This window comes from Cololabis saira, chromosome 4, assembly GCF_033807715.1.
Source record: "Cololabis saira isolate AMF1-May2022 chromosome 4, fColSai1.1, whole genome shotgun sequence".
NCBI classification, from domain to species: domain Eukaryota; kingdom Metazoa; phylum Chordata; class Actinopteri; order Beloniformes; family Belonidae; genus Cololabis; species Cololabis saira.
In genome coordinates this window covers 2,055,358-2,077,500 of record NC_084590.1, presented here as the reverse complement: position 1 = coordinate 2,077,500, position 22,143 = coordinate 2,055,358, and the positions used below count along the sequence as shown (strand labels likewise).

At 42.2% G+C, this 22,143-nt stretch overlaps 1 protein-coding gene across 2 annotated transcripts in view; it reads left to right on the top strand.

Annotated features, from left to right (window-relative positions):
- Positions 1-9,169, top strand: part of tpst1 (tyrosylprotein sulfotransferase 1) — a 114,514-nt gene extending 105,345 nt beyond the window's left edge. For both annotated transcript variants that reach the window (XM_061718652.1, XM_061718651.1), the window contains one exon: positions 8,400-9,169. The gene's annotated coding sequence lies outside the window, so the exon portion shown is untranslated. The remainder of the gene's footprint in view (positions 1-8,399) is intronic.
- The last annotated feature ends 12,974 nt before the right edge of the window (positions 9,170-22,143 follow it).

Below are 22,143 nucleotides of genomic sequence, written 5' to 3'. Positions count from 1 at the left end.
AAATAAAATCCTATCAGTGATGACCTCTTCTAATATAAATAAAATGTACAAATTAACCTGTGGTTGGAACATGCCACAAATTAGATACTATTGCAATTTGTTTTCGTAATAGTCAAACGTTATATCAAAATGTAACAACCATTTCCTTCTGTTGGGTAACAAAATAGTGCAAAAGACAACATGATGAAGAACAAAAATATATAGCCATCCTTTGCACTCAGTTATTTTGCTCCTCGTCACTGTTTTTAAATCCCAACCAGTTCCAGAGCTAAAAAAGCTAAAAAAGAATTTTCCTATCACCGGAGCTGCTGCAGCCTGAATTATCAATGACTACGTTTCCATCAGTCATCAATTCGGGTTATTGCTAATAAATCCGGTTACTGAAACATTGGGAATATTCCGTTTACATGGTAATTAATCATGCACGGAGAACATCATGACACAATTCCCGTCATTTCCACTTCTTCTTCCTGTATCCAAATTCAAAACAAATGCTGCTTCACGCAACTTTTCTCTCTCCTTCTTGTAAATCTTCTATCCCGGTTCTTTCTACCGTCTACAAATGCAGAAATGTTCATATCCTTCATTCCATTTATGAAGTGATTAGTCTCCTCCTGGTCTTGGTTTCTCCGTGTTTAGAAGAACTTCCTGGACTCAAAAGACCAGGATTCCTTGTGAACAGAGCATGAGCAGAAAACAAATTCATGTTCCGTTTGATGGGGATATTCTGTTTGGCGTTTACATGACCCAATATTCAGGTTTTAAAAGGAGTAACCCAGGGCTCATATTGGGGTTTTTAAAAACCTGAATATGAGCAAATTCTGGTTATTCAAAGGGGTTATTGGTGTTTACATGGCCGTGCAAATTCGGGTTATTGCCAATATTCGGGTTTTAAAAGGGTTATTATTGTATTGAGTCAGCTTTAGTTTTAATTTTACATTGAGAGTCTGCTTAAGTGCCTATTTGAGACTCAGCCTTATTTTATGAAATTTAGGGAGCTTTCACACCTGTGTCCCGTTTGGAGCAGTTGTTCTGGAACAGGGAGCGTTTCCCCCTAAAGATCGGTTGGTTTGGTACATGTGAACACAGCAATCGCGCTCGGAAACGGCACAAAACAAGCGAGCCGAGATCCTAGGAGAGGTGGTCTCGGCTCGATTCCATTCCAGACCTGGAGCGGTTATTTTTTTTATTTGTAGTGAGAACATAATCCACACAGCAACCGATACAACTCCATTCATTGTGTATGTGCTACCTGCACAAGGAGAAGAGTCGGCGCAGCCTCCACCACCTTCTCTCCTATTGGACGTGCCGAGATGTCGTCCCAGCGCGGCACGGTGAAATTAAACAATGTTCAATTCGGATTTGTGCAGCAGCAGGCGGCCTCTCGTCCGCCGCTGAGCTCCGCTCTGCGGCGAGCACATACATGAGTGGGTAAAGCCTGATTTATGGTTCTGCGTTAAATCGACGCAGAGCCTACGCCGTACCCTACGCCGTACCCTACGCCGTACCCTACGCCGTACCCTACGCCGTACCCTACGCCGTACCCTACGCCGTACCCTACGCCGTACCCTACACCGTAGGCTCTGCGTTGGTGTAACACGGAACCATAAATCAGCCTAAAGCTGCGGTCTGCGCTGAAAGGGGCGTGTTGTTTATCCCGGGGTGCGGAAGAGGAAACTCCTTCCGCGTTCCTTTCTGGCCAATCAGAGAACAGTTGGTTCATGGCATTTGTTAACAGCTTTGAAACGGTACAGACGGTTGCCTTGTGAACACAATCGAGAAACGAAACAACTGTATCGATTTAGCCCCTGAATCGGAACAAAACAAACGGGCCACAGTTGTGAAAGCACCCTTATTTAACTGTATTTGTATTGCATTTTTGAATAAAGCACCTGGCCTAATTGGTTTGCTGATGTGCTTGAGCTTTTTCTTTTGAATTTCATTTATGAAACACACTTCACCAATAAAAATGTGGATTTCAAATCTTCTCTTCTTACTGTATTCAATTGATTAGTCATGCATTAGACTGCAATTTTGAAATGTCCTAGAATTCTAATTCTTTATTTGGGGACCTTTAGCAGATATGAGATTAAAATGTCAAAATACCCGGAGTTTCTTTGTCTCCTCCTGTTAACGAAGCTGAAACGAGTTAAATTTAATCCGACCATTGATCTTACAACATACATTTTAGAGACTTCTCAACGATGACATGTCGAATTAGTGTCAGGAAAGTATATAAATGATCCGAGTTAGTTAAATCAGACTTGTACTCATGAAACCCTGATGATTTTAAGAGCGTTGGGTTTTTATTTAATTATTTTATAGTCAGCCGGTATGATCACAAATATCCTTTATGTTCATACTTCATCCAAACTATCTTTAGTACTATAAGGCTATAATTAATTTGCAAATGTCAGTTTTATTAATAACAAAATGGATACTGAATATTAGAAAGTTAATAATGCGGAAGTGAAGGAACATTGACATTATCATAACTCCCAACCCCCCATTAACTCACACACATATAAACAAGTGGCCTAATTAAAATAAACGTGATTTAAAAGATGATAACATTAATTGCTCAAAATAATGAGTTTCCTGCTCAGACAAACCGCTCTTTAGCATTTATCAGTGGGACTGGATGCCCTCGTATTTCCTATTCATATTGTATTTTTGCCACCATGATTGCGCCTACATGACATTGAGAACATTATAAGCTGCTACATTAATGTGTCATTCATACAAAACAGTCATTAAATATTTCCATTCGTCTACACATTGCATGTGCTTGTAATCATTACAGGATTACACTAATATGTTCCGTTCTAGTGAACTAAAACAGGAAGATCACTTCTGCGTTGCCATGGTGAATCCACTGATGATGCTTCTTATATTCGCAGAAACTCGGAGTCAACATACTCAAAGTTCACTGACGCAACAAATATTCAAGAGTTTCTTTGTCGACTCCAAGTTAGATTCTTAACTTGTAGTTTATTGACCCTCTTTTGTGAAACAGGCCCCTCACGTTGAGCTCTCCAAGCCCTTTATGGCCACAGTCCAGGTAGCATACAGGACTGTCTCAGAAAATTAGAATATTGTGATAAAGTTCTTTATTTTCTGTAATGCAATTAAAAAAAACAAAAATGTCATACATTCTGGATTCATTACAAATCAACTGAAATATTGCAAGACTTTTATTATTTTAATATTGCTGATGAGAGAGAGAGGGGCGTCAGGTTGGGCTTCACCTTTGCTGCCAGGATCTGCTGCACCTGTAAGCCTGTGCTTTGTTTGCCCTGCTCCATGTATGAAAGAAGTGTGACTGCATGCAACTTAAAGTAAAGAAAAACAGAGCTCTGGAAAATCCCTGCTGGTCTCATGTTTTGTCATTGCTTGCTCTACACCTGAATCCCGCAAGGTTTTATCCTGCATGTAAGAGTTACCATCTCCAAAACCTTACATTTGGTGTCAGAAGTGGGATGAGACGGGGCAGGATTTAAGGTGAAAAGTGTTGAAAGCTGACAACATGGGACCTAAACCACAGACCAAGACTCAAAAGATGGACGTTGTGGAGGAATCCTCTGAAGAGGGTGCTGCAGGAGGACAGCCCATGATCCTACACCCCAGCGTGGAGCACCGGGGGCCTGGGGATATGGAATCAATTACTGGCATGTTGCAGCAATGTTTTCACTTTCAACGTGACCTGAGTGAAAGGTGGGACAAAGAAACAATTAGACAGGACAAAAGGTGGCGCCAAATGCAGATTCAAATGAACAACCTCAGAGATGATCTGGAGCAGCAGCAGCCGCAGCAGGAGGAGGAAGGGCATGTTTCCCAGTCCAGTGTCCGCAGCAAGCCAACGGGCAGGGGCTGGGGGGGGGCAGGCTGCAGTTCCCTGGCTGGAGGAGGGTGATGATATTGAGCAGTACCTGACTACATTTGAGTGCCTGGCGATGGCATATCAGTGGCCGGAGGTTGAGTGGGCAGTGAGGCTGATTCCACAGATTCCTCCAGAACTCAGAGTATGGGTGAAGGAAAGGGATCCAAAGTCAGCACGCCATGCAGCTCAGCTGGTGGAAACCTTCCCTGCTGCCCGATGGGGATCCAAGAGCTACAGGTTCGAGCCTCCAAAGTCCATCACCCTCCGTGGTAAGCCATGGAGGTCAGGGGGTTGGGGTGGTCCCAGAGAGCCAGAGCCAGCTAGGCCCCTAGAAAAACCTCAAACTCCCATTAGGACAAGTTCGACTGCTAAACCTGTTTGCTATTACTGTGGTCAGGAGGGGCACATTAAGCCAGAATGTCCTGTCAGAAAAGCTAAAGCAGATTATTATTGTACTGTCCCTCGGCCTTGTCAAAGTGACAGTTGTGTAGTGAGAAAACGACGGGTCACTACAGTAAAGATAAATGGTAAACCAGCCCAGGCTCTCCTTGATACTGGTAGTACCCAAACTCTCATACGCCCATCATTAGTCCAGAAAGAGGGTCCCCTAGGAAAGTCAGTCCTAGATATTTTTTGTGTGCATGGTGACCTTAAAGCCTACCCTATGACTGTGGGGTACTTGGAGGTAGCGGGGCAAACTTACCTTCTCTCAGTGGGGGTGGTAGACAGCTTGGCCTATCCAGTAATTTTGGGAGAGGATGTTCCCATCCTGCAGCAGTTGGTTAGGACATGTAAGCCAGTCAACATTGTCACTACAAGATCACGAAGACGGGTACAGGAGGTGGACGAGGAAGGAGAAAGTGGAGACCAGGCAGGACCACCTGAAAGTGTTCAGGGCCTAGAAGAGCCAGTACCCCAGTCCTCAGTCCAGGTAAATCCAGAGGTTCAAGGCCAGGATTCAGCTGAGGAGGATCTAAATGTTCTCTCCGAATTACCTTACTTTGATCAGGGTTTTCCGGAGGGCACTGTTAAAGTGAGGAAAAGAAGGAGACAGAAAAGACAAGAGAAAATGGCAGGTACAGTAAGGACAGGTGCAGGGCTTTCAGAGCCGGAGCATGCTGAAGAAGTTTATCTCCACTAATGCCAAAGACTGGGACAAGTGGCTCCCGTATCTCCTGTTTGCCTATAGGGAGGTGCCGCAAGCTTCAACGGGCTTCTCACCTTTTGAGCTCCTTTATGGCAGGAAAGTGAGAGGTCCCCTCGACGTGCTGCAGGAGACCTGGGTGGGATCCCAGGGGAAGGAAACCAGGGTTTTGGCGTTTGTCCTGCAGATGAAGGAGAAAATGGAGCAGACTATCAAGCTGGTGAGGAAAAAGATGGAGAAGGCATGCGTGGACAGCAAACCTGGTATGACAAGGCAGCCAGAGAGAGATCCTTCAGTCCAGGTCAGCAGGTACTGCTCCTTCTTCCTACAGTTGAAAACAAGTTGCTGGCGAAATGGCAAGGACCATATACTGTGCTGAAGAAGTTGGGTGCAACAACCTATGAGATTGCGATGCCAGAGAGGAGAAATCCAAAGCAGACTTTCCACATCAATCTGCTGAAGGAGTGGAAAACTCGGGAAAACCCCACCCCAACAGTAGATGTTCGTTCGGACTGTGGGGAAGGAGGATGACGTTGTGGGTGAGTTTACTCCTACATGTCACAACTCTATACCCCTTGATCTCTCTCATCTCTCTCTGACTCAGCAACAAGAGTTGCGGGCCATTATTCCACCAGATTTGTTTCAGGAGAAACCAGGAGCAACCAAGCTAGTGGAGCATGACATCCGCCTGAAGAACAGCACCCCCATCAGGCAGAGAATGTATCGCATTCCACAGAGGCTGGTGCCGGTGTTGGAAGAGGAAATTGCTGTCATGCTGGAGTTGGGCGTCATCGAGCCCTCCAGCAGTGAGTGGAGCAATCCTATTGTCCTGGTGATCAAGAAGGATGGGAGCATCAGATTTTGCATTGACTTCCGGAAGATAAATGCACAATCTGAATTTGATGCTTATCCTCTGCCAAGACTGGATGATCTTATTGAGGGTGTGGACCAAGCAAAGTTCATCACCACCCTGGATCTTTGCAAAGGCTACTGGCAGGTGCCCCTGTCGGATGCTGCCAAGCCGCTAACTGCTTTCAGAACCCCTCAAGGACTCTGGCAGTTCACCAAGATGCCTTTTGGTCTCCACGGGGCTCCTGCCACCTTCCAGAGGCTGATGAACCAAGTGCTGGCAGGTATGGACACATTTGCAGCTGCTTACCTTGACAATGTTGTCATATATAGTAACTCTTGGCAGGAACATCTGAACCGCCTGGCGATGGTGCTGCGGAAAATCAAGGAAGCCGGCCTGACTATCAATCCGGGGAAGTGCGCAGTGGCGAAGCAGGAAACCCAATACCTGGGTTACATCCTCGGAGGCGGTGTCATTAAGCCTGTGCAGGACAAGGTGGAAGCAATCCGAGCAAGGGAGAGGCCGACTACCCGGAAGCAGGTCAAGTCGTTTTTGGGCCTGGTGGGCTGGTACCGGCGCACCAGCACAGCAAAAACCAAGTTGGAGTGGGTTGAGGAGCAGGAAAAGGCATTTCAGGACCTCAAGGATGCCCTGTGCCAGGAGCCGGTTCTGCAGAGTCCAAACTTCAACTTGCCTTTCACAGTCCAGACGGATGCTTCTCGTTGGGGGATCGGTGGGGTCCTCCTACAAGGAGAGGGACAAGAAAGGAAACCAGTGGCATACATCAGCAGGAAGCCCAGTTTCCCAGGGACACCCGATACTCGGCTGTGGAGCTGGAATGTTTGGCCATTAAGTGGGCCGTTGACACCTTTAAGTACTACCTGCTTGGCAGGGAGTTCAGCCTGGAAACGGATCATAGAGCGCTGTAATGGCTGGAGCAGATGAAGGATACCAACAGAATCAGAATCAGAATACTTTATTAATCCCAAAGGGCAATTCATTTATACAGTCGGCCTGTCCATAGCAACAACACACAATACACCAGACGGCCAACATCCACGACCACATCAGCAACAACAACCACAACCAGTGACAGCACAGCAGAGCAGAATGCAAATACTTTATGGTTCACAGTCGTTCATAGCAAGAAAACTTGAAGTTTCATTTTGCATTTAGCAGCCTTATGGCAGACGGAACAAAATAATCCGCATAGCGGTTTGTTTTCCGCACCGGCACATAATACCGCCGACCTGAGGGCATAATTACAAAGCGGTTGGCCAGAGCATGATCAGGGTGGGAGAGTATCCTGTCTGCTTTCTGCACCAGCAGAGAGAGCAGAGGTCTTTAAGCTGGACTCCAGTAATTTTAGAGCAAACCCTAACAATGTCGTTCAGACACTTCTTGTCTTTCATGGATAGACCACCAAACCAACATATAAAAGAAAACGTTAAAAGACTCTCAATAAAAGTTTGATAAAAGGTACACAAGATGTTTCTGCTGATACCAAAAGAGTTGAGTTTCCTCATCAGATAGATCCTTTGATTTGCTCGCTTTACGATGCCATCAGTGTTTTCATTGAATTTCAATTGCGAGTCGAACACAGTGCCCAAGTATTTGTACGTTTGTACTATTTGTACCTCTTCATTGTGAATAGTGCTCGGTTTGGGGTCGACACTGGATTTCCTGAAATCTATGATAATTTCTTTGGTTTTTGCTACATTTAGGTCGAGGGAGCTATCTTCACACCATTTGATAAATTCGGGGAGGGCACAACCGTGATTTGATGAACAGCCGGATCACTCGTTGGTTCCTGTCCCTTCAATCATACTGGTTCTCCATCCACTACCGGCCAGGGAAGCAGAATACGGTGGCTGACTTCCTGTCTCGCAACGGGGTTGGCGAGGCTAAATCTGAATAGAATAATTCCGCGATCATGTATTCACTCATTCCACTTTAAATTAATCCCGGTCTTTCTTTCTGCTCGTTCCCTCGCCCGTCTGTCTCCATGATCTTATATTCCACACTGGGCTGGTTTTCCTAACAAAGTTTCAAGATGGCAGCACGCAGTAAACGCTGGTCAAGAGCAGAGACCATTTATTTAATAAATAGCTTGGAGGACCTGGAAATAATTAAAAGAACAGATGGAAACAGGAAACATCAAAATGTTGAGCTTTTCAAAGTTGTACCGGCTAAGTTAGTTTTTCTTCCGGTAGTTTAACTTCCGGTCCCCCCCTATCCAATCAGAACCCTCCCAACCCCCAGACCTGTAGAGGAATTGGAGAAAGACCATCAAACGTGTTTTCCATGTAAACCTCAATTCGGAATTACTATTTTCATGTAAACTCAGAGGAAAATAGTTTAATTTGGAATTATTTAATTCAAAATAATTAATTCCGAATTAAAAAAAATCACGTAACCGTGGCCAATGTTTCATATTCTGACCAAAATATTCCGTCATAACTTCAGCTTGATCACGGAAGAGGAATCTGCTAAATGTGATAATGTGATCTTGTGTTCCCCTGCAGGACTAGATGGGGTGGAGGCACAGGACACCGTCTCCCCCCACCCCTCGGTGCTGGGCCCGGGCGGTCATGTGACCGCTCCATCGGTGGTCATGTGACCGCTCCACCGGTGGTCATGTGACCGCTCCACCGGTGGTCATGTGACCGCTCCACCGGTGGTCATGTGACCGCTCCGTCGGTGGTCATGTGACCGCTCCGTCGGTGGTCATGTGACCGCTCCGCCGGTGGTCATGTGACCGCTCCGCCGGTGGTCATGTGACCGCTCCGCCGGTGGTCATGTGACCGCTCCGCCGGTGGTCATGTGACCGCTCCGCCGGTGGTCATGTGACCGCTCCGCCGGTGGTCATGTGACCGCTCCGCCGGTGGTCATGTGACCGCTCCGCCGGTGGTCATGTGACCGCTCCACCAGTGCGTCTCCACAGCAGACAACCGTCTCCTCCACCTCGCCTTCAGGAGACCTCAGCCTTCCACGTACCTTACAAATAGAAACGAATCTGGTTCTCAGCACCGCAGAATGTCTGCTGATTGTCGTTCGTGTCACATCCCACTTATCGGTTTGTAGGAATGATTTCTGCCTGTTTAGAGAAAAACTGTGATTCTGTTGTAAGAAACTACAGTGAACTGAAATCAAAATGAGTATTTATGAATGGAAAACTAGCTTTTGGAAGATGCAATACCTATTTTAATGTTTACTTTTTTCATGTCTTTGTATTGTGCAATGTCATGGGTACTGATCAGTTGGATGTATTAACAATGCTTTTTTTTAAAAAAGAAAAAAGGATGCATCAGTGTCATTTCTTTACATAATAAATAGCACACATAGACACACTCTGCTACAGTTGGATGATCTGGAAAACAAGGTGCAGCTGTTCAGCCTTCCAGGTCTGAATGGTCCTCTTCTCATAAAACTAGCACACTCTTTAAAAACTAGCACACTCTTTAAGTGGTGGAAAAATGGAAAATATTGAAAAGCAATATCATTTATTAGTAATTTATTATATGATAAACTAATATCACCATCTCAAATGTGGGAATACCAGATGAGGCGTGTCGAAGAATAATATAAAATCCAGTTCAGAAGTCCGCTGTGGTGTAGTGAGTTTTATTCAGTAAGCTGGCGGTGAGCAGACCTACGCAGAGCATGTCTGGGTTGGTGTGCCGACCCAGAGTGGTTGGAATCATGACTTTTTATACAGTAAGTTCAAAGTACAAAAGGCAGGAATAAACAAGCCAAGTTAGAGACAATTTACAGTCAGATGTGATCTGTGGCCAAATGTCGCTATCGGGCATTCGGCATGACTGTCACCAAGTTGTAAATTACCCCATAGGGTGTTCTCATGATTCAAGTCTGTGGCCAAATGAGTTTGTATTGACATATCACTCCCACGCTGCAGGTTCCGGTGTTGTGCATTCAGAGATGCTCTTCGCCACCAGCAGAGGATGCTGCAACATGGACAAAAGAGAGAAAAGAAAAGGGGGGCCAGCACAAGAAACTACAAGAGCGATGGACAAAAATGATGGCTATGAGATCTTATAATAAATAAAAATGGAAATGGAGAAGAGAGGAAGGGAAGATGAGAGGAGAAAAAGGATGAGAGGCACCGCCCAGTGGATCATGTCGGTGCCCCCTGCAGCATAAGCCTATACCAGCATATATACCGCGAAGCTATATTTGAGACTAACTATTATAGTCTTGTTCTATAGCTGCAACTATGACTACTGACTAACACACTAGAGTTTACACTAACTAGTAGGGATGGGAATTGATAAGATTTTTTCGATTCCGATTCTCTTATCGATTCTGCTTATCGATTCGATTCTTTATCGATTCTCTTATCGATTCTCATTTGGAAAAAAGGAGAAGAAACAATTTTAGTATCAACTTTGTTTTAATAAAACAAAGTTGATACTAAAATACTAAAAAGAAACAATTTTAGTATCAACTTTGTTTTAATAAAACAAAGTTGATACTAAAATTGTTTCTTTGTTTCTCCGATCTTTTTTGTTCAAAGATATAAAACTTTTATATCTTTGAACAAAAAAAATATAATTAGGTCTTAAGACGCCCCCAGCTTGGGCTCTTCCATGGTGCCAGGGGGTCCCCACAAAATTATTTGTAATATACAGTAAAATATGTATTTAATATAAAATAATAAAATAAATATTCTTCTGTAGAAATTAACGAAAAACAATAAATTATTTTGTAGCAATTACACAAGAATGTAAAGTAACATGTTCAACACCACAAACTTAGTCACTGCTGGTGACGTTCATCTATTCTGGCCTGATACTCTTCCCTGCTGATGAAAGGAGAATCTAGTGGTATATACTCTTTAACTTCTCCATAGATGAGCTGACAGCTGCAGCTGTGTCAGGAGAGCTCCGCTGTCCGCCGGAGCGCAGCTCTTCTAAAGCATGATTTATGGTTCCGCGTTAAATCGGTACGCGGCGACGCGCGCCGTACGGTGCGTGTTGCCGCGTACCCTACGCCGTAGGCTCTGCGTTGGTGTAACGCGGAACCATAAATCAGCCTTACCACATGCAGGCTGACTCCGCGCTCCCAGCGGATCAGCCGGCCGAGTCCTAACAGTTTCCCCCCTTTGTTGAAATGTCCACATTGCAAGAATTTTCGCCCTGTTGTCATCCTCTTTGGTAAAATGTAACCAAACTTTAGAGCGTTTATGCCGCTTTGTCTCCGTGTTTTCCTGCTGGGCGCGAATGCGCACGTGGCGCAACGTGCTTGGTGACGTCATTCGCGCCCACTGGAATCGATAAGGGAATCGTTTGGGAAAAAGGCAAACGATTCCAAGGAATTGAAACACTGGGAACCGGTTCTCAACAAGAACCGGTTCTCGATTCCCATCCCTACTACCTAGAGATTTACCAACACCAGCTACAGGTTTACTAAACACTAACTATAGGCTTTACTAAACAGAAAGGTTTTAAGTTTAGTTTTAAAGGTGGAGGTGGTGTCAGCCTCCTTAACCCAGATTGGAAGTTGGTTCCATAGTAGTGGTGCCTGATAGCAGAACGCCCGCCCTCCAAATCTACATTTAGATACTCTAGGAACTACGAATAAACCTGCACTCTGAGAACGGAGAGCTCTGACAGGAACATAAGGCACTATCAGGTCTTGTAAATACTGCAGAGCTAAGCCGTTTTGGGCTTTATACGCAAGTAATAAAATTTTAAATTGGATTCTGAATTTTACAGGTAGCCAATGGAGCGACGCTAACACTGGAGAGACGTGGTCTCTCCTGCTGATTCCTGTCAGCACTCGTGCTGCTGCATTCTGGATCAGCTGGAGCCTATTCAGCAAATTACTTGGACATCCTGCTAATAACACATTACAGTAATCTAGTCTAGAAGATACAAACGCATGAACTAGTATTTCTGCATCACTCTGCGAGAGGATTTTACTAATTTTTGCAATATTACGGAGATGGAAAAAGGCTATTTTACAAACCTGATTGACATATGGTTTAAACGACAAATCCTGATCAAAAACAACACCAAGGTTTCTCACAGTTGCACTGGAAGCCATCGCAACACCATCTAATCCCTTCCTAAGATGCTCTGGACCAAGAATGATAACCTCTGTTTTATCTGAATTTAGAAGCAGGAAATTTCTGGACATCCAGTCCTTGATGTCCCTAAGACATGCCTGAAGTTTAACTAACGGTTCTGTTTCATCCGGCTTCATAGACAAACACCATAACAGACCCTTGACTGTTCTGAAGAAACCTCATGTACATGAACAAACTGGAACCTGTCAGATAGATATTATTTAAACCAACATAGAGCTGTCCCTTTAATCCCAACAACATGCTCTAACCTGTGCAGTAAAATGCCATGATCAACAGTAGGGGTGGGACGATACGGGTAAGTCCCAATTCGATACTTTGGCGATATGTGGCCCAGGATATCGATAATATCACGATATTTTCGATATTCGATATATCGATATATCGGTAAGAGCGATATATCACGATATATGGGACTGAAAAAGAAAAAATACCTTTAAAATAATAATAAAAAGGAAAACGTCTGTAGTTATGCATTTATTCAATAATACAAATAATTATTGTGAAATAACTAAGAAATAAATAACTCAAATAGGCTTTTCAATATCCCTTCTTTTCCAATATCCTTTTAGCCTGTCTAATTTATTCTGTCACCACACACACATAATGCCATGAAGCATCAGGCATTTTTCACTCATGTCATGACAAACTGTATCCAATAACAGAAGAAACCAAACAAGCTATAATAAATATAAATAATATGAACTTTATTGAACTGAAATAAAATTTTGAAATTTAAGCTGAAATATCCAAAGCACTGAACACTGGTTTTGCACGGGTGGGCGTGTGTCTGAGTGTGTAAAGGCTGATTTATGGTTCCGCGTTACACCAACGCATGACGCGGCGACACCACCGTACTGTACGCGTCGCCGCGTACCCTACGGCGTAGGCTCTGCGTTGGTGTAACGCAGAAACATAAATCAAGCTTACCGTGTCTGGTCAATGATCTGCAAGTTTTCCCAGCACACGGTTGACTGGACACGGAAGGATACGAGCGAGGATCACTTATAGAGTGAAAAGCATAAACGTCATAACACAAAAAGACTGACGATCATTTACTTTAACGGCGTCTGTAATGGGTGGAATAATTTTGTATTACAGTACGAGCCGCTCTCCTCACGTGGAGCGCGAGGAGAGCGGGGTCCGTTTTCCGTCTGTGCGAGCGGACATTAACGCATATGGCAGCATAAACACCGGCTCAAACAGCAAGTTTTCCAGCATTAACAGTGCTGCTCAGCCCGCTGTCTGTACGGAGTAAACTGTGGCTCTGTATTTTCTGAGCTGGTTTCTCAGGCGGCATGTTTGTTTTGCTCACAAGGGCAGCGGGGGCGGGCGGGGCAGAGCTTGAATAATAGTGCGGTGACAACCGCGTAAACCATTGTGTGTTGTAATAAAATATCGATATTAGCCGACAGTATATCGATTATTTATTGAAACAGAGAGCACAACAATATATTGAAATATCGATTTTTTTTCCCACCCCTAATCAACAGTGTCAAAAGCAGCACTGAGGTCCAGTAGAACCAGTATGGACACTAATCCCTTATCTGAGGTCCAGTAGAACCAGTATGGACACTAATCCCTTATCTGAGGTCCAGTAGAACCAGTATGGACACTAATCCCTTATCTGAGGTCCAGTAGAACCAGTATGGACACTAATCCCTTATCTGAGGTCCAGTAGAACCAGTATGGACACTAATCCCTTATCTGAGGTCCAGTAGAACCAGTATGGACACTAATCCCTTATCTGAGGCCATAAGAAGGTCATTCGTGACTCGAGCCAGTGCTGTCTCTGTGCTATGATGCATTCTGAACCCTGACTGAAAAACTTCAAACAGATAATTTCTATACAAATAGTCAATATAAATAGTATACAATAAAATAAAGCGAGTGAGTGGCAGCACGCCGTTGCTGCCCGTTAGTGCCACGACGCAATTACCACTGGGAACAGGGGGGACATGCCCCCCCCACTTTTCAAAATCATGTATTTGTCCCCCCACTTTACAGTTTAAAAACTAACGGTAGGCTCAGCCTGTGATTGCAAATCCTCAAGACTGTCTGTGCGAAAGCGACGCGAAGACGGGAGCGGAGCCCCGCTCCCCCTCCTCCCTCCCTCCTCCTCTCAGAGCTGCTCAGGGCTGATTTATGGTTCCGCGTCACACCAACGCAGAGCCTACGGCGTAGGGTACGCGGCGACGCGCACCGTACGCCGTACGCGTTGGTGTAACGCAGAACCATAAATCAGGCTTAAAAGTAAACACAACATGCGCGCTCCCGGCATCACAGGCAGATACACAGGGGGAGAAGAGACTATTTCTTTCATTTTTATTTTGTTTAAAACTTGCTTAAATCCTTATGAACGCAATTGTTATATAGTCCAACCTTATTTCAATCAGAACACTTTCTGATTAAAATCCGAGAGTCGAGCCAGGAAATCTGCATGATCTCTGAACTGTCTCTCCATCCTGATCCAACCATTTCCGTGGTCCTCGAGTAGTGCCAGTGCATCCATGGTGCAGCATTACGCACGGCTGTCACCGTGCATTTTATATTCTTACACAGCAATTAGACTGATTGTCACACACCTTGTCACGATTGATCATTAGATAATTAGACAGCTGCTATTAACCACTCATTTGAGGATGGGAGTATGATATATGTACGTCCTGCAAATGCCTGCGTACTCGTGGAACACATGGATCTATGATGGTGCCGGCTTGGGTGTAAATGGATCTGTAAGTCTGATATGTGATGACATTGACTATGTTTACATGCAGTCCACATTCGTGTTATTGCCAATCTTCGCGTTTTAAAGTGGTTGTTGAGTGCATGTGGACGCAGTCACTGGGAGTATGACATGTACCTGGCTGCATTTCACCACCTCACCGCATGCGTCGCCAGTTCCCCGTGTCTTAAGTAGATTCTTACGGGAGGGTGAGGGTTGCCGTAGGGATTCGCAGATTTTTCGGTTAGTTTTTTCTTTTTAGATCCGAGGCTTTGCGTAGATGGCGGCTTCCGCAACTTTCAGGCGCTTTTTCGGCGCAAGCAAGCTTTATAGATGAGGCCCCTGGACATTTAGCGGATGACACTAGCCATGACTCTCTATATCAAACCATTCAAAAGTTATGGCAGAAAGTAGGAACTATCAGATTTCAACCAATCAGAAGAAGGGGCGGGGCTAATTCCAGCCAATGAAGGTCAAGGACTCAATACCGAGTCAGATCACACCACCCATGACTCTTTATGTCAAACTTTATGTGTGTCCATCCATACATACTTATTCTCATTTGGGTCACAGGTATGGAAGCACATTTTTTTCAAAAGGCGTGAATTCCAGAAACAGAGTCATAGATTTTGATTGCACATGCATAAACGTTATTTTGTGGTCATAGTTTTACCGGCAGCAAAGACAAGTTCAACAGTTTGAGCCTCCACTGGCTGTAAACTGTCACTAATGGAGTTGTGTAGACCTCGATGACAAGTTGGTGATGACCAGAGGTGTCTTCAGTATTCACCTTCATTACTCAGGTAGAAGTATAGATACTAGAGTTTAAAAATACTCCTGTAGAAGTTGAAGTATCAACTCAAGTTTTTTACTCAAGTAAAAGTATAAAAGTACTGGTTTCAAAACTACTTAAAGTATAAAAGTAAAAGTAATGTAAGGGGGAAAAAGCCATTGAAAATGAATGCATTTTAGTATAATGCAAATATATTAAAGAAGCATATATGTGTACTATTGAGCATTAACATGTGTTTCAGAGAGCAGCAGATATGATGACTAGTTGCCTATAAGTATTGTAATGGTGCAAAAAGTCAAACTTCATGTTCATGTTATCATTTATCCTAACCTTTATTGGAATGTACATCCAAGTTTAGTTGCAGGAATCTGAGGGAACGGATGTAAGAACAAAACTGGACAAGAACATCTGAAACAACCACAACCAAATTCACTCTATCCGGATGGAGCAATTTAACTGGATAGTTTTATTTAAAGGCCCAAATGAAATAGAGTAACGAGGCTGTTTTTAAAATGTAAGGAGTAAAAAGTACAGATGATTGTGTGAAAATGTAAGGAGTAAAAGTAAAAAGTCGTCTGGAAAATAATTACTCCAGTGAAGTAAAGATAACAATAACAATAAAATTTCTACTTAAGTAAGGTAACAAAGTATTTGTACTTCGTTACTTGACACTTCTGGTGATGACCATTGATTAGAATCAGGTGTGTTGATGCAAGATAACACCTAAACCATGCAGGACCCTTCTGATCCCTCTACCCCTCCTGCCCTCTCATCCTACCTGATCCCTTGAGGACCGGACTTGAAGAGCCCTGTGATAGACTATTTTGAAACCTCATATCAAAGTACTCTTCAGTAGCTCAACTGGATGCAAAGAGGCTTTCCACTGCAGAGCTTGTGTTCAAACCTTATCCCGGACCACTTTTAAAGCTTCCACTTCCAAATCAATGCTGGGAATTCCAAGATGGCCGCCGGACCAGTCAATTGTTTGTGTGTCTGCATGTGAGCTCTGAATTTTCTTTATTATCTTTATTTTACCTCGTCGAAATGCCGCCTAAGAAGACCCTCACGGCAGAGGAAGGCGAGGGAATTAAGTCGACACTGGAGTTTTTGGCGGAGGAGATCTCTACCATTAAACAACAGCAGCAAACCATACTAGACTTGGTGCTGGAGGTAAAGCTGCTAAAACAACAGAACCAGGAGAAGGACCGGAGAATTGCCCTCCTGGAGAACCGAGTCTCGGATTTGGAACAATACAGCAGGATAAACGATGTTATTGTTACCGGACTCAAACTCAAACCCAGGTCGTATGCCACGGCGGTGGCGGCGGCTGCTAATGGGGGAGAGAACAGCGAACGGGAGGCCAACTCGGTGGAGCAACAGGTAGCTGCATTTTTCCACTCAAAAGAGATCAACTTTAATTGCAACGACATTGAGGCTTGTCACACGCTGCCAAAGAGGAACGACAAGAAGGAGAAAACCACCACAACCATCATCATGAGATTCGCGAACCGAAAACAGAAAATTGCCTTGATGAAACAAAGAAAGAAGCTGTATGGAACTGATGTTTTTCTCAATGAACATCTCACCAAGCGCAACGCTGACATCGCCAAGAAAGCCCGAGTCATGAAGAAGGAGGACAAGATACAAGCCACATGGACCACCAACTGCAAAGTATACATCAAGCTGAACGGACCACCAGAGGAAGCAAAGGTACAATGCATACGAAGCATGGAGGACTTGGACAGGCTATAATGGCTTCATGGACGGAATCAAGGTACTCCATACTCAACATACGTGACAAAATCATCTTTCAATCATGGCACACACAGAAATAACTCATTCATCTATCACAAGAGACAATGAACAGTTAAGGCAAATGATTAGGGACTGCGACACGCTGGAACTTAAAACATGTGAATATACTGACCATAAGCAACTGGACATAGAAAATGACATTGACCCGGACAATCATTTTTTTTCCAACATCAATGACAACTGTTACTATTATACTGATGAACAATATAACCAGACAATCAAGGCTGCTGGACAATTATCAATAATCCACTTTAATAGCAGAAGCATGTATACTAACTTCACAAAAATCAAACAGTACTTAAGTCGCTTCACACAACCATTCAACATAATTACCATATCAGAAACGTGGATTGACGAGGAAAAAGGTGTGGACTTTGGGTTAGAGGGTTATGAATTTAATTATATAAATAGGAAATGCAAAGGTGGAGGAGGAGTAGCTGTCTATGTAGATAGTAACTTGAACTATAAGGTGATAGAAAATATGACAACTGTGATTGATAATTTAGTAGAATGTTTAACAGTTGAAATATGTATGGAGAATAGTAAAAATGTATTGATTAGTTGTGTATATATAGAGCACCAGATACTAGTATTGAGGTTTTTAATGCCTGGGTAGAAGAAATGTATACATTAAATAATCAAAAAGTACTATTTATATCTGGTGATACTAATATTGATCTTTTGAAATCAAGCAATCATAGAATGACAGAGGCATTTATTAACACAGTGTATAGTTTAGGTTTACATCCAAACATTACTAGACCCAGTAGGATTACATCCCATAGTACTACATTAATAGATAATATATTTACTAATGATATAGATAATAAAACAAGGAGCGGGTTATTAATTAATGATATAAGTGATCATTTACTTGTGTTTACTCTATATGACTGCAATTGTAAAAAAAATGTGTTAGAACCCAAGCTGCAATTTAGAAGAGTAAAAACAGAGGAAGCCATCACTTAAAAATGATTTAAATGCACAGGATTGGGAATCTATATATACAGAAAATGATATTGATAGAACATATGGCAATTTCTTAAGAATATTTAAAATAATATATGATAAGAACTGTCCAATAAAACAGTATAACAGAAAACATAATTATATAGATCAACCGTGGATCACTAAAGGACTGCAAAATGCATGCAAAAAGAAAAACACATTGTATAGAGAATTTATTAAAAGAAGAACTAAGGAGGCAGAAGATAAATATAAACAATATAAAAACAAGTTAACTAATATTATAAAGAGTTGCAGGAAGGATTATTATAGCAAACTATTAGATAACAATAAAAATAATATTAAAGGAATATGGAATATATGAAATAGTATTATTAAAAATAAATCTGGACAGGTGAATTACCCACAATATTTTATTGATAAGGACACTAATAATTATAATATGGATGAGGTAGTAAACAGCTTTAATAACTTCTTTGTGAATGTAGGACCAACATTGGCTGAGAATATTCCTGATCCTGTGACATCTGAAGAATACACAATATTATAGAAAGAAATCCATGTTCAATGTTTCTTACAGCAGTAGAGGAGAGTGAAATGATAGATATTGTTGATAACTGTAGTAATAAAATGTCCACTGACTGTAATGATATAGATATGAAACTAGTAAAGAAGATAATCAGAGGGATTTCTAAACCACTAACATACATTTGCAATTTATCATTTCAAACCGGTAAATTTCCTGATGGCATGAAAATAGCTAAAGTGATACCAATATTTAAAGCTGGGGACAGACATAACTTCACGAATTATAGACCTGTTTCTTTACTTCCTCAAGTCTCCAAAATTTTAGAAAAACTTTTCAACAATAGATTAGATGCATTCATTGAAAAACACTGTCTACTCAGTGACAGTCAATACGGATTTAGAGCAAACAGATCAACAGCTATGGCATCGATGGATTCTATTGAGGAAATAACGAATTCTATAGATGCATATAATTATGTAGCTGGGGTATTTATAGATCTTAAAAAAGCATTTGATACTATTAATCATGATTTATTATTTAATAAATTAGAACGATATGGGATTAAAGGAATAGTGTTAAATTGGGTGCAAAGCTATTTAAGTGATAGGAAACAATTTGTGAAGTTGGGTGAGTCTGTGTCTACATGCTTGAGCATTGCTTGTGGGGTCCCACAGGGGTCAGTACTGGGTCCGAAATTGTTTATTTTGTATATAAATGATATGTGTGATGTATCTAATATCTTCAAAATGGTAGTTTTTGCAGATGACACAAATATATTTTGTTCTGGAAAAAACTTACAGGAGCTATTGGACAAGGTCACATCTGAATTATATAAGTTAAAAAGGTGGTTTGATAAAAATAAATTGTCGTTAAATCTGGCTTAAACTAATGTTATTTAGTAATTATAAGATAGATCAGTGTTTCTCAATCCTGGTCCTCGAGTACCACTGTCCTGCATGTTTTAGATGTTTCCCTGCTTCAGCACACCGTGATAAAAGTACGTGTGTCATCAACAGAACTGTGCAGACCTTGGTGACAAGCTAATGAGGACCTTTAATTAGAATCAGGTGTGTTGGTGCAGGGAAACATCTAAAACATGCAGGACAGTGGTACTCGAGGACCAGGATTGAGAAACACTGGGATAAATAATCAGGTAAAAATACAGTTAGATGGTGTTGAAATTGAGAGAGTTTCAGAAAACAAATTTCTTGGGGTAATAATTGATGATAAAATTAGCTGGAAATCTCATATAAAATATATACATAATAAATTATCTAGAAGTGTCTCAGTTTTAAATAAAGCTAAGCACTTATTAAATTATAACTCACTACGCATGCTATACTGTTCCCTGGTTTTGCCATACTTGAACTACTGTACAGAGGTCTGGGGAAATACTTATAAATCATCACTGAATGTATTAACTATACTCCAAAAACGAGCTATAAGAATAATACATAATTCTGGCTATAGAGATCATACTACTAAGAACTAAGAAAGTAATTACCCAAATCAAAGCTTTGATTTGTATCTTTTCATTTTTAGCGTTGAACTCTAAAAGTGGATTTTGATCTACTAAAAGACAACTGTATGAAGACCTCTGGCAGGAATTGAACTCTCAGTCTCTTTAACAATGTGCAACTCTTTACCATGAGGCCCTACATTATTGCCTCTTTCCCAGGCTTCCTGGCCAGTTTTCAATCGTCAGTAGAAGGACGTCATTTTAAAAGTGGTCCAGGTATAAGGTCTGATGCCTCTACCTCTCCAGATACTGTGGGTTTGAACCAGCATGGACCACCCTTTCATTGGCACCTTAGAGCCCTGAGCAAACCCTCCACACCACCAGTATCCTTGGGGGAAGACATCTCTCATAGTGCATTTATCTTTTCATTTTGAGTGTTGAACTCTATAAGTGGATTTAGTTCTACTTAAAGACAACTGGATGAAAAAGTCCGGCGGGAATTGAACTCACAGTCTGTTTAACAACGTGCAACACTCTTCCATGGTACACAACATACTTGCCTCCTTTGCAGGCTTCCTGGCCAGTTTTCAGTCCTCAGTTGAAGGACATCGTTTAAAAAGTGGTCCAATTATAAGGTCTGATGCCTCCAGATACTGAGGATGGTTTGAACCAGCATGCACCACCTTTTCATTGGCGCCTTTAAAGGCGTGAGCAAACACTCCACACCACCAACTACACTCAGACAGAAGACATCTCTCATATAGCGCATTTAACTTTTCAGTTTGTGTGTTGAACTCTAAAAGTGGATTTGTGCTACTTAAAGTCAACGGGCTGAAGACCTCTGGCAGGAATTGAACTCACAGTCTCTTTAGCAATGTACAGCTCTTTACCATGAGACGCCACAATCTTGCCTCTTTCCCAGGCTTCCTGGCCAGTTTTCAATCGTCAGTAGAAGGACGTCATTTTAAAAGTGGTTCAGGTATAAGGTTTGGTCTAATAACCTCTGCATTAAAAGCCTATTTGTTCCAAGATGAGCTACACCAGGACACAAGTTTAACTGCACTGAAAACTTTTTATCTTTTCTCCTTTGTTTCAAGCTTTCAAAATGTTCAACATGTTAAAGAACATGTTGAAGAGGGCACTGAACCTCAATACAAGCAGGTACTCCTATTTAAATAAAAAAAAACTGACTAGTTCTCACATTTATATAGATATAATTACAGAGAGCAGGAGTGATGTTTTCTGCTTAACAGAAACATGGTTACAGGATGAAGAGTATGTTAGTTTGAATGAATCAACTCCGCCCGGCTACTTTAATCATCACATTCCTAGAAGCACGGGCCGAGGCGGAGGAGTCGCAGCAATTTATAACTCCAGTCTCCAAACAAAAATTGAACCTAAGTGCAATTATAATACGTTTGAAAGCCTCACGCTTAGTCTGAAATTTCCGAGCTGGAAATCAGAGAAGCCAGTTGTGTTAGTGGTAGTGTACCGGCCCCCTGCTGGCCCTTATCTAGAGTTTTTGTCTGAATTTTCAGATTTCCTTTCTGGATTATTGATCAGTACAGATAAATTCATCATAGTGGGTGATTTTAATATTCATATGGATGTTGAAAGCGATAATCTTAAATTAGCTTTCAATTCTCTTCTAGAATCAATGGGTATCTCACAAAAAGTGGACGGGCCGACGCATTGTTTTGGTCATACTCTCGATCTCGTTCTCACCTACGGTGTTGAAACTGATGATCTGTTGGTGTCACCTGTTAACTCCCTTTTATCCGACCATTATTTAGTAACGTTGGAATTGAATGTTGTTGATGTTGAAGTGCACGGCAGGAGGTATTATTTTAGCAGATGTTTGTCTGATGAAGCTATT